At 39.8% G+C, this 11,313-nt stretch overlaps 1 pseudogene; it reads right to left on the bottom strand.

Annotated features, from left to right (window-relative positions):
* Positions 1-2,648: 2,648 nt before the first annotated feature.
* Positions 2,649-9,780, bottom strand: LOC101441326 (eukaryotic translation initiation factor 3 subunit J-like; annotated as a pseudogene).
* Between the last annotated feature and the right edge of the window lie 1,533 nt (positions 9,781-11,313).

Genomic DNA, 11,313 nt, shown 5'->3' with positions numbered 1-11,313 from the left:
TTCTCCTTTGTTTAAAAAAAAAATCTTTATTTTACCTTTATTTTTGAAAGATATTTCCGTTGGATATAGAAATCTACACTAATGTAGATTCTTTCAGTGCTTTAGAGATATTATTCCATTATCATCCGGCCTAGATAGTTTCTGATGAAAAGTCTAGAGCCAGTCTTGTCTTTGTTCTTCCTAATGTACCTCTTTTCCTCTGGCTGTTTTAAAGATTTCCTTTATATCATTGGTTTTCAGTAAGTTGATTATAGGTGTCTGAGTTTGGCTTACATTGTGTTTAACCTGCTTGAGAACTGTTGAGATTTCTAAATTGTGGGTTTATAGCTTTTCATCAAATTTGAAAAATGTTCAGTCATTATTTCTTCGAATAGTTTTTATGACACTCCTCTCCAATTTCTGTAGACTCTAATTAAATGTTAAACTATATGCTGTTTTCTCACAAGTCACTGAAGTTCATTCCCTTTGTTTTTCAATCTTTTTCTTCTGTGTGTTTCACTTTAATTTTGGTTGCTCTGTCTTCAGGTTTACTCTCTTTTCCTGTGAAGTGTTTAATTTCCTATTAATTCTGTTCAATGAAAGATTTTATTTCAGATTGTAGTTTTAACTATAAAAGTTCCATCTAAGTTTTAAAAAATATATTCAATTTTCTCCTCATTAGTTTTCCTTTCTCTTTAAATCCTTGAGCATCTCTAATTAATTATAGTAATTGTTTAAACATCCTTGCCTGCTGATTTCATAATCTCTGTCATTTTGTGGTCTGTTTCTAATGACTAGTTATAGAGATAAGGAGTAATTTGATATTAAATATTGGACATTATGAATTTTACGTTGTTGAGTTCTGATTTTGTTGTATTTCTTTATACAATGTTACTTTATTCTGGTAGGCAGTTAAGTTACTTGCATATCAGCTTTTTTTTGTAAGTCCTCATGATAGCGATTTTACTTAGTTTTTTTTTTTTTTTTTTTTGGTACCAGGGCCAGGGATTGAACCCAGGAACTTGTATGTGGGAAACTGGCACTTAACTACCGAGCTACACAGGCTCCCCCAGGATAGTGATTTTATGAAATTAATTGCTTTGTAAAACGTTGTACTTGTCATAGTTGTTAACATCACAATTTACCAGGGAAGCAGATGTGGCTCAACTGATAGAGCATCCATCTACCATATAGGGGGTCCGAGGTTCGATACCCAGGGCCTCCTGGCCTGTGTGGTGAGCTGGCCCACGCACAGTGCTGCCATACACAAGGGGTGCCCCCACGTAGGGGTGCCCCACGCACCAGGAGTGCACCCGCAAGAAGAGCCGCCCCACGTGAAAAGCACAGCCCACCCAGGTATGGCACAGCACACTTGGAGAGCTGACGCAGCAAGATGATGCAACAAAAAGAGACACAGGTTCCTGGTGCCACTGACAAGAATGTGAGCAGACACAGAAGAACACACAGGGAATGGAAACAGAGCAGACAACAGGGCGGGGGGATGGGGAGAGAAATAAATAAAAAATAAATCTTAAAAAATTTTTTTTACTTAACTGCAGGTAATTGATACTGTTTGCTGAGCATGTTTTATAAAGGAAAGGCAAGGCCAAAACCCTGTTAGAGTTGTTCCACTACAGCCCAGGAGAACAAAGGAGATTTGTTTCTCAGACACTTAAGTAAGGCAACTAAAACAGATAGTTTCCCTTCCCAAACTGAAGCACTCCCTCAGTAGAAATATTCTGATAAATATCGACTAGACGTTCTATGCTCTCTAACAGCTTCAAAGTTGGAGGGTTTTGGTCATTTAATTTTTTTTATCCCTCTCCCCGCCTTGCAGCTTGCTTGCTGTCTGCTCTCTGTGTCCATTCGATGTGCACTCTTCTGTGTTTTTACTTGTCTCCCTTTTTTTTGTTGCGTCACCTTGCCATTTCAGCTCCCTGCGGTGCTTGCAGGCTGGGTGGCATTCTGCAGCGCTTGCGGGCTGGCGGCTCTCCGTGGCATGCGGGCGAGGCTGCCTTCACAAGGAGGCCCCGGACACCAACCCAGGGCCTCCCATATGGTAGACGGGAGCCCAAATGATTGAGCCACATTTAATTTTTATATACCAAACCAGTAGTGACTTTACAACTGCTGTATCTTCCCTGTGAGATAATCAGTCTTCTTCACGATGTATTAAAATCCTCACGATCATGAACAAAGCAATTTTAATATACTGGGTGCACACCACGTGCCCTCCTGGCTGCAAAGTGCTTTTCTTGGAAAGTTATTAAAGAGTTCAAGGAGATGTAGTTAAGGCTGTATTACTGAATGGTAATGGTAAGTACTAAATAATTTTTTGTCATATTGCAGGCTTTGTTTCCAATTTAGTGAATTCGGTGACTGCTGCTATGAAATCAGATAACAATGACAGCTTTATTAGGGTTTTTCTTATTATTATTATTTTTTAAACTATTATCTAGTAGCGAGTGATGGTCCCAATTTTAACCCCTTGGCAGCAAGATCCAAATTCCCTCATTCACACATTAGCATCTAATTGTCAAGGGGTTAAACAACTAGCACAAAAGATACTGCACTTCTGACTGTTGCATTTGGAAAGACTGAAAGAAAAGGAAGTTGTGCAATATGTTGAAAGAAGACACAGGAGAAGATAAAAATGTCACTTGAAGTCTTCAGTCTTGTACATATTCTCCATCATAACTACCCAAATCTGTCAGATCATCTTTCACGGGGGCCCTTAGCTCCCTCCACACCTTTTTCTCTTGGCTCTGTTTTACTTTGCTTGCTTCTGTTTTTTACTGCAAAGCACAGTCATTGAATTGATCATCTTTTTCAAGTCATCAGTTTCCAATGAAATACACACATCTTGAACTAAAGCTTCCAAAAAACTGGTAAATACAGCGATTTTTCATATTACATAATTTTATCTTTTAGTAGCTTTCCAAACTCAGTGAAGTCATCTCTTGAAGATAGGTTCATGGCATCTATAACATAAACTGTATTAGTGACACAAAAAGTTTCTTCGCTAATTCCAGGTCTAATTCTTCCTGTAATTTCTTTAGAAGCACTTCATCTGCTAATTGTTCTGGGGCTAGCACTTTAGATTCTTCAAGTTCTTTAAAATTTCTTCTTGCCTTTTCTTCTGTTGTTCTTTCTCTTTGGTCTTCACTATTTTTCCTTTTTCTCTGAAACCTTTACTTGTCATTTTCCTGGGCTTCCTTTTTTTTTCGTCATCATCATCGTCATCCAAGTTACCCTGGATGACTTCCTCCTCGTCCTCATCCTCACCTTCCCATTGGATCCCCTATGGAGAGTGGGTCCAGGTCCCAGGAGTTGGGATCCCCAGTCCCTGCCACCCCCACCACTGCCGCTGCGCGTGAGTGAAGAGCAGGGCCAGGCGAGAACTGGATTTGGTCTTGGTGGCCTGCTCAGGGCGGGCTGGGACTGTGGCTGACTGTGCACGCAAGCCGAGGCCCCACCCGCCCTGCACGGGCTGGTGTGGATCAGTTTTTTTGTTGTTACTGTTTTTAAAATCAGTTTTATTGATACATATTCATAAAGCATACATTCCATCCAAAGTGTACAATCAGTGGTGTTTGGTATAATCACAGAGTTGTGCATCCTGTTGTTGTTGTTTTTAATTAGAGGAGATGTAGGTTGACAGAACGATCAGGTAGAAAATACAGAGTTCCCATGTACCTTTTTCCATTATTAAGGTTTTGCCTTAGTGTGGTTACCTTTGTTACAGTTGACTAGAGAATGTTATTATAATGTACTATTAACTGTAGTCCATAGTTTGTGTCAGAGTTCAGTTTGTGGTGGACAGTGCTATGGTTGGTTTGGGGTTTTTTAACATTTTGCTCTATAACATATGTACAATCCCAAATCTCCCCTTTGACTGCATTCGTGTATAATTCAGCGGCGTCAATTTTAAAACTTGTGCCTAATATTAAGAGGGAAAAATTTAAAAACTCAAGGAAATTTTTTAAAAATCTGCTTACATTCTCTTCAAAGCTTCTGCCTAGTTTGAATTATGTACCACAGGGGAGGGAAAAAAACACGTTCCTGAACGCAATCCATTCCTGTGGTGTGACCCTCTGATAAAGAGGACCTTTTGAAGGTGGTGTTTTTATTAAAGTCGTGGCCCCGCTGCATGAGGGTGGGCCTCATCCTGTCACTGGAGTCTCTCTGAAGAGAAGACCACGTGGAGGAGTGGGCGCTGGAAGTCCACTAGCAGGAAGTGAGAGCTCAGGACATCCCTGTGATGGGAGCAGGGAACCCCAGGATTATCAGCCAGGTACTGCCCTGGGCAGAAGCATCTCCCAGCCTCCTAAACCACCAGACAATAAATTCCCATTGCTTCAGCCCACCCGCTGTGGGGTGTCATAGCAGCTGGGAAGCTAAGTTTGAGAAAAGAAAAAGTGTGAAAGCGTCTTAGCTTGATGTCAGAATAGGGAAGCTTGGGAGCGGATATAACTCAAGAGGTTGAGCACCTGCTTCCCACACAGAGGCCTTGGTTTCAGTCCCTGGTGCCTCCTAAAACAAAAAACAAACAAACAACAAACAAATGATAAAGCCAACTCAAGGGAGCCACCGGTATGGCTCAGTGGTTGAGTGCCAGCTTCCCACATATGAGGTCCTGGTACAAGCCCTGGCCTGGTACCTCAAAAAAAACAAACAAAAAGAGAAGTTTGTCTTCCATTGTGGGAAAGCTCCTTTATACTTCTTGGCAGAATGTATTAATTTTATCTATTATTTTAGACCCCTTTATTCTCTTCAAGTTACTGAGGATCCTAAAGAGCTCTTGCTATGTGGATTACATCTATCAATATATCTCATATTAAAACTGAAATTGAAGAAATTTAAAGTATACATCAATTTGTTCTAAAATAATAAACTTACTAATATAAACACGAAATGTTATATTTTATGAAAACTAACCATATTTTCCCAGCAAAAAAATTCAGTGAGAACAGTTATATTGCTGTATAGTTTTTGGAAATATCTTTAATGTGCAACTTAACAGAAGACAGATGAATTCTCCTATCAGCTTCTATACTTATTCTATATAATATCATATGTCATGTAGCCTCTGAAAAATTCCAATGTACAGGCATGAGAAAATGAGATGGAAAAAGTTGCATAATGATTTAACATTATTATAAAAGTATTTTGACATCATGGACCCCCTAAAAGAGTCACTGAGACCTCACCAGGTTTCTGGAACAAACACCTGAAAATAACTGCTGTAGAATACGTTGGTGGCAATAAGGCAGAAGGCAGTGTCCCGAGAGCTCTTGGCTCACTGTGGAAACCTGTTCGTGTAACACAAGCTCACACATAGGGCGAGCCTGAGCAGATGGCAATAAAGCTGAGAACTCCAAAGGGGCGGTCTCCTGGAGTCGCAGGGGGCCGGTCTATTAGTTCTTGGTTGTCTAGTCCTCATGGCCTCACAGCTCTTTCTCCCATGATCACATTCTTCTTCCTAATGTATAATCTTTATAAGTTTCTTTAGTGAATCTTTGTTGGTGAAGCTCTCTGGTGAAGTCTCCCAGATTTTTTTTAAATTCTAAGACTCACCATAAATGAAGGATTTTGTTAACGTCAAATTTGTCTGCTAAGGCCATTGTAAATTTGTTTGGTTTTTGTTTGTTTGTTTGTTTTGGAGGTGGTGGGACTGGGTATTGAACCTGGGACCTCCTTTGTGGGAAGCTGGTGCTCAACCACTGAGCCACATTGGTTCCCTTTATTTTTTTTTCACGGAGAATGTTTTCAGTCTTTCATCGAGTGTGTGTTTTTAGCTGTGACACTTTCATAGATGCCCTTTATCTGATTGCGGAAGTTCCCTTCTATTCCTAGTTTGTTGAGTGTTTTTATTGTGAAGGTGTATTGGATTTTGTCAATTGCTTTTTCTATATGTTGAGATGATCATGTGTTTTTTTTAATCTTGATTCTTTTTTTTTTAACAAATCAATTTTATTTGTACATAATAAAGCATACAATTCATCCAAAGTTTACAATCAATGGTATTTGGTATAATCACATAGTTGTGCATTCATCACTTCAATCATTACTAAAGCATTTTCATTATTTCAATAATAATAATAAAACAAAAGACAACAAATAAAAAGAACACACACAAAAAAGAAAAAATAATAAACAAAAAACAGATAAACAAAATTCTTCATCTCTCAATCTCTGTTTCCCCTGCTGTATACATAGCTACTATTTCTGGCTATTCTTGCACAATTATTTATTTATTGTGCAGTTTTATTGAGATATATTCACATACCATATGATCTATCCAAAGTATATAATAAATGGCTTTTAGTATAATCACAATGTTGGGCATTCATTACCACAAAAAATTTTGAACCATTTCATTAGTACAAAAAGAAAAGCTCCACACCCCCGAGCTTGCCTTCCCCAGCCCTACATAACCACTAGTCTAATTTCAGATTTATATGTTGATTTATATCTATATTTTATATAGGTGGAATCATACAATATGTTACATAATATCTTTAATTCTTAGAAATGCAATCATATGGTATTTTCCTTTTGTGTCTGGTTTGCTTCACTCAACATAATGAAATCCAAGTTCATCCATGTTGTTTGTCATATATTTTGTGATTTCATTTTTTCTTACAGCTGCATAATATGCCATCATGTGACTCCATCACAGTTTGTCTATCCATTCATCTGTCGATGGATAGCTGGGTTGTTTCCAACTTTTGGCAATCATGAATAACACTGCTATGAACATCAGTGTACAGATGTCTGTTCGTGTCACTGCTCTCAAATCTAAACTCAACTTCTTTAGGAACTGCCAAACAGTCCTCCACAGTGGTTCTACCACTATGTATTCCCACCAACAGTGAATAAGTTCCATTCTCTCCACATCCTCTCCAACACTTGTCATTCTCTTTTTATTAGTGGCCATTCTGATAGGTGTGAAATGATCTCATTGTAGTTTTGATTTACATTTTACTAATCATGAGTGATTTCCATAATCATGAGTAATTTCTTCATGTGGTTTTTTGTTTGTTTGTTTGTTTGTTTTGCCATTTGTATTTCTTCTTTGGACAAATGTCTATTTAAGTCTTTTGCCCATTTTTTAATTGGGTCATTTGTCTTTTTATTGTTGAGTTGTAACATCTCTTTATATATCCTGAATATTAAACCTTTATTGGACATGTGATTCTCAAATATTTTCTCCCAGTAAGTTGGCTGCCTTTTCACCCTTTTGACAAAGTCCTGTGAGGTACAAAAGTGTTTAATGTTGACGAGGTCCCATTTATCTATTTTTTCTTTTGTTGCCCCTGATTTGGGTTGAGGTCCAAGAAACTACCACCTACTATAAGGTCTTTAAGATATTTCCCTACATTTTTGACTAGTAGTTTTATGGTCCTGGTTTTTATTTTTAGGTCTTCGATGCATTTTGAGTTGATTCTTGTATAGGGAGTGAGATAGGGGTCCTCTTTCATTCTTCTGGTTATACATATCCAGTTTTCCCAGCACCATTTGTTGAACAGACCGTTTTGTCCCATTAACATGGAACTTGGTAGGTTTGTCAAAAACAAGTTGGCCATAGAGGTGAGGGTTTACATCTGGACTCTCAAATTCTTTCTTTTAATTTTAATGTTTTGTATATATTTTTTGTCTTTATTTATTTTTTTAATGTAACATTACCCCCCATATACCCCCCATCCCCCAAACCCCACTCCTCCTCCATAACAACAACCTCCTCCATCACCATGAGACATTCATTGCATTTGGTGAATACATCTCTGAGCACCGCTGCACCTCATGGTCAGTGGTCCACACCATAGCCCACACTCTCCCACAGTCCACCCAGTGGGCCATGGGAGGACATACAATGTCCGGTAACTGTCCCTGCAGCACCACCCAGGACAACTCTGAGTCCTGAAAACACCTCCACATCACATCTCTTCCTCCCATTCCCTACCCCCAGCAGCCACCATGGCCACTTTCTCCACACCAAGGCCACATTTTCTTCGATTACTAATCACAATAATTCATGAATAGAATATCAGTATTTCAATTCTTTTTAAAGATTTATTTATTTTTATTTATTTCTCTCCTACCCCCCCCCCCTGCAGTTGTCTGTTCTCTGTGTCTATTTGCTGCGTTTTCTTCTTTGTCTCTTTGTGTTGTTGTCAGCGGCACCGGAATCTGTGTTTCTTTTCATTGCATCATCTTGTTGTGTCATCTCTCCATGTGTGCGGCACCATTCCTGAGCAGGCTGCACTTTCTTTCGCTCTGGGCGGCTCTCCTTACAGGGCTCACTCCTTGTGCATGGGACTCCCCTACACGGGGGCAACCCCTATGTAGCAGGGCACTCCTTGCATGCATGAGCACTGTGCATGGGCCAGCTCCACACAGGTCAAGGAGGCCCGGGGTTTGAACCGTGGACCTCCCATGTGGTAGACGGACGCCCTAACCACTGGGCCAAGTCCGCTTCCCTGGACTCTCAATTCTATTCCACTGATCCATGTGTCTATCTTTATGCCAATACCATGCTGTTTTGACCACTATAGCTTTATAATATGTTTCAAGGTCAAGCAATGAAATTCTTTTCATGTTGCTCTTCTTTTTTAGGATGCTTTTGGCTATTTGGGTGCACTTTCCCTTCCAAATGAATTTGGTAATTGCCTTTTCTATTTCTGTAAAGTAGGCTGCTGGAATTTTGATTGGTATTACATTGAATCTATAAATCAGTTTTGTTAGGACTGACATCTTCATGATGTTTAGTCTTCCAATTCATAAACACGGAATGTCTTTCCATTTGTTTAGGTCTTCATTGATTTCTTTTAGCACTTTTTTGTAGTTTTCTGAATATAGGTCCTGAACTTCTTTGGTAAAATTGATTCCTAGGTATTTGAGTCTTTTTTGTTGCTATTGTAAATGGAATTTTATCCCTGATTTCCTCCTCACATTGTTAAGGACTTGTGTATAAAAACATCACTGATATTTACATGTTGGTCTTTTATCCTGCCTTTTTGCTGAATGCAATTATTAGCTCAAGTAGCTTTGTTGTAGACATTTCAGAATTTTCTAAATATAAAATCATGTCATCCATAAGTAGTGAGAGTTTTACTCCCTCTTTTCCTATTTGGATGCCTTTAAATTTTTTTTTCTCTTTTCTAATTGCCCTAGCTAGAACTTCTAGTATTATGAATAACAGTAGTGACAGTGGGCATCCTTGTCTGTTTCCTGATCATAGAGGGAAAGCTTTCAACCTTTCCCCATTGAGTATGATGTTGGCTCTGAGTTTTTTATATATGCCTTTTATTTTTATTTTGTTTTTTTTAAAGATACTTAGATTGCATAACTGTTACATAAAAAAATATAGGGGATTCCCACATGCCCCTCTCCCCACATCTCCCACACTTTTCCCACATTAACAACACCCCTCATTAATGCGTACATTCATTGCAATTGATGAACATATTTTGGCACATTGCCACTAAGCGTGGCTTACAGTTTACATTGTAGTTTATAATCTTTCCCACCTAATTCTGTAGGTTATGGCAAGATATATAATGGCCTGTCATTGCAGTGTCATTCAGGACAATTCCCAAGTCCTGAAAATGCTTCCGTATTACACCTGTTTTTCCCTCTCTCTGCCCCCAGAACCTCCAGAGGCCACTTCCTCCACATCAATGATGTAATTTCTTCCATTGCTAGAATCACAAGAAGTCCATAGTAGAATACCAGTAAGTCTGCTTTAGTCCATAGTTTATTCACCAGTCCTGAGGATTCTGGGATGGTGATGTCCATTCCGCCTCCAGTTGAGACAGGGCTTTGATCCCATAGGGCCAGTGGATGGGACTCTCTTGCTTGTAGTTGTGTTGACTCTTTCAGTTCCTTGGTATGGTAGTTGCCTATTATCACCTCCTTGTTAGTTGTCCTGGTGCATATATGCCTTTTCATCATACTGAGGAATTTTTCTTCTATTCTTTTTTATTTTTTTTTTAAGATTAAAAAAAATTTTTCCCTTGCCCCTGCCCCTTGCCACTTGTGCTTGCTGTCTGCTCTCTGTGCCCATTTGCTGTGCGTTCTTCTGTGTCTGTTTGTCTGCTTATCTTCTCATCTTCTCTTTAGGAAGCACTGGGAACCAATCCCAGGACCTTCCAACATGGTAGAGAGAGACACTCAATCGCTTGAGCCACCTTAGCTCCCTAGTTTGTTGTGTCTCTCATTGTCTTTTCCCCATGTTTCTTTTTTGTTGTGCCAGCTCTCCGTGTGAGCCTGCTCTCCACGTGATACAGCTCATCTTCAATAGGAGGCCCTAGGAATCGAACCTGGGATCCCCCATATGGTAGATGGGAGCCCAGTTGCTTGAGTCACATCCACTTCCCTATTCCTATCTTTTGAAGTGTTTTTTTATCAAAAAAGGATGCTGGGGAAGCGGATTTCACCCAACGGATAGGGCGTCCGCCTACCACTTGGGAGGTCCAAGTTTCAAACCCAGGGCCTCCAGACCCATGTGATGAGCTGGCCCACGTGCAGTGCTGATGTGCGCTAGGAGTGCCATACCATTCAGGGGTGTTCCCGGTATAGGGAGCCCCACGCGCAAAGAGCGCACCCTATAAGGAGAGCTGCCCAGTGTGGAAAAAAGTGCAACCTGCCCAGCATACGCATGGAGAGCCTCAGAGACACAGATTCCAGGTGCCGCTGACAAGAATATAAGCGGACACAGAAGAACACACAGTGAATGGACACAGAGAGCAGACAACTGGGAGGGGGCCAGGCAAGTGGAGAGAAATAAATTAAAAAAAAAAAAAAGGATGCTGGAGGGAAGCAGATGTGGCTCAGGCAGTTGATCTCTCACCTACCACATGGGAGGTCCCTGGTTCAGTTCTCGTGCCTCCTAAAGAAGGCAGTGAGCTGGTGCAATGCGCAGGTGTGGCAAGCTGATGCAAGAGACACAAAAGGAAAAACATAATGAGAGACAATAAAGCAGGGAACAGAGGTTCCCAGTACCTCCTAAAGAAACAAGGAAGACAAAAAACACAGCAAGTGCAAACGATGAGGGGGTGGAGAGAAATAAATAAATAAATTTTTTAAACAACAAAAACAACAACAACAAAAAAGTATGCTGGATTTTGCCAAATGTCTTTTCTGCATTGATTGAGAAGACCATGTTTTTTTCTCTTCATTTTGGTAGTGTGGTATATTATGTTGATTGATTTTCATATGTTGAACCAGCCTTGCATACCAGGAGTAAATCCCACTTGGTTGTGATGTATAAGTCTTTTGATATGCTGTTGAATTTGATTTGCAAGTATTTTGTTGGGAATTTTTGCATTT

The sequence above is a fragment of the Dasypus novemcinctus genome, chromosome 6 (genome assembly GCF_030445035.2).
Source record: "Dasypus novemcinctus isolate mDasNov1 chromosome 6, mDasNov1.1.hap2, whole genome shotgun sequence".
NCBI classification, from domain to species: domain Eukaryota; kingdom Metazoa; phylum Chordata; class Mammalia; order Cingulata; family Dasypodidae; genus Dasypus; species Dasypus novemcinctus.
This window is presented reverse-complemented; position numbering and strand designations above follow the sequence as displayed.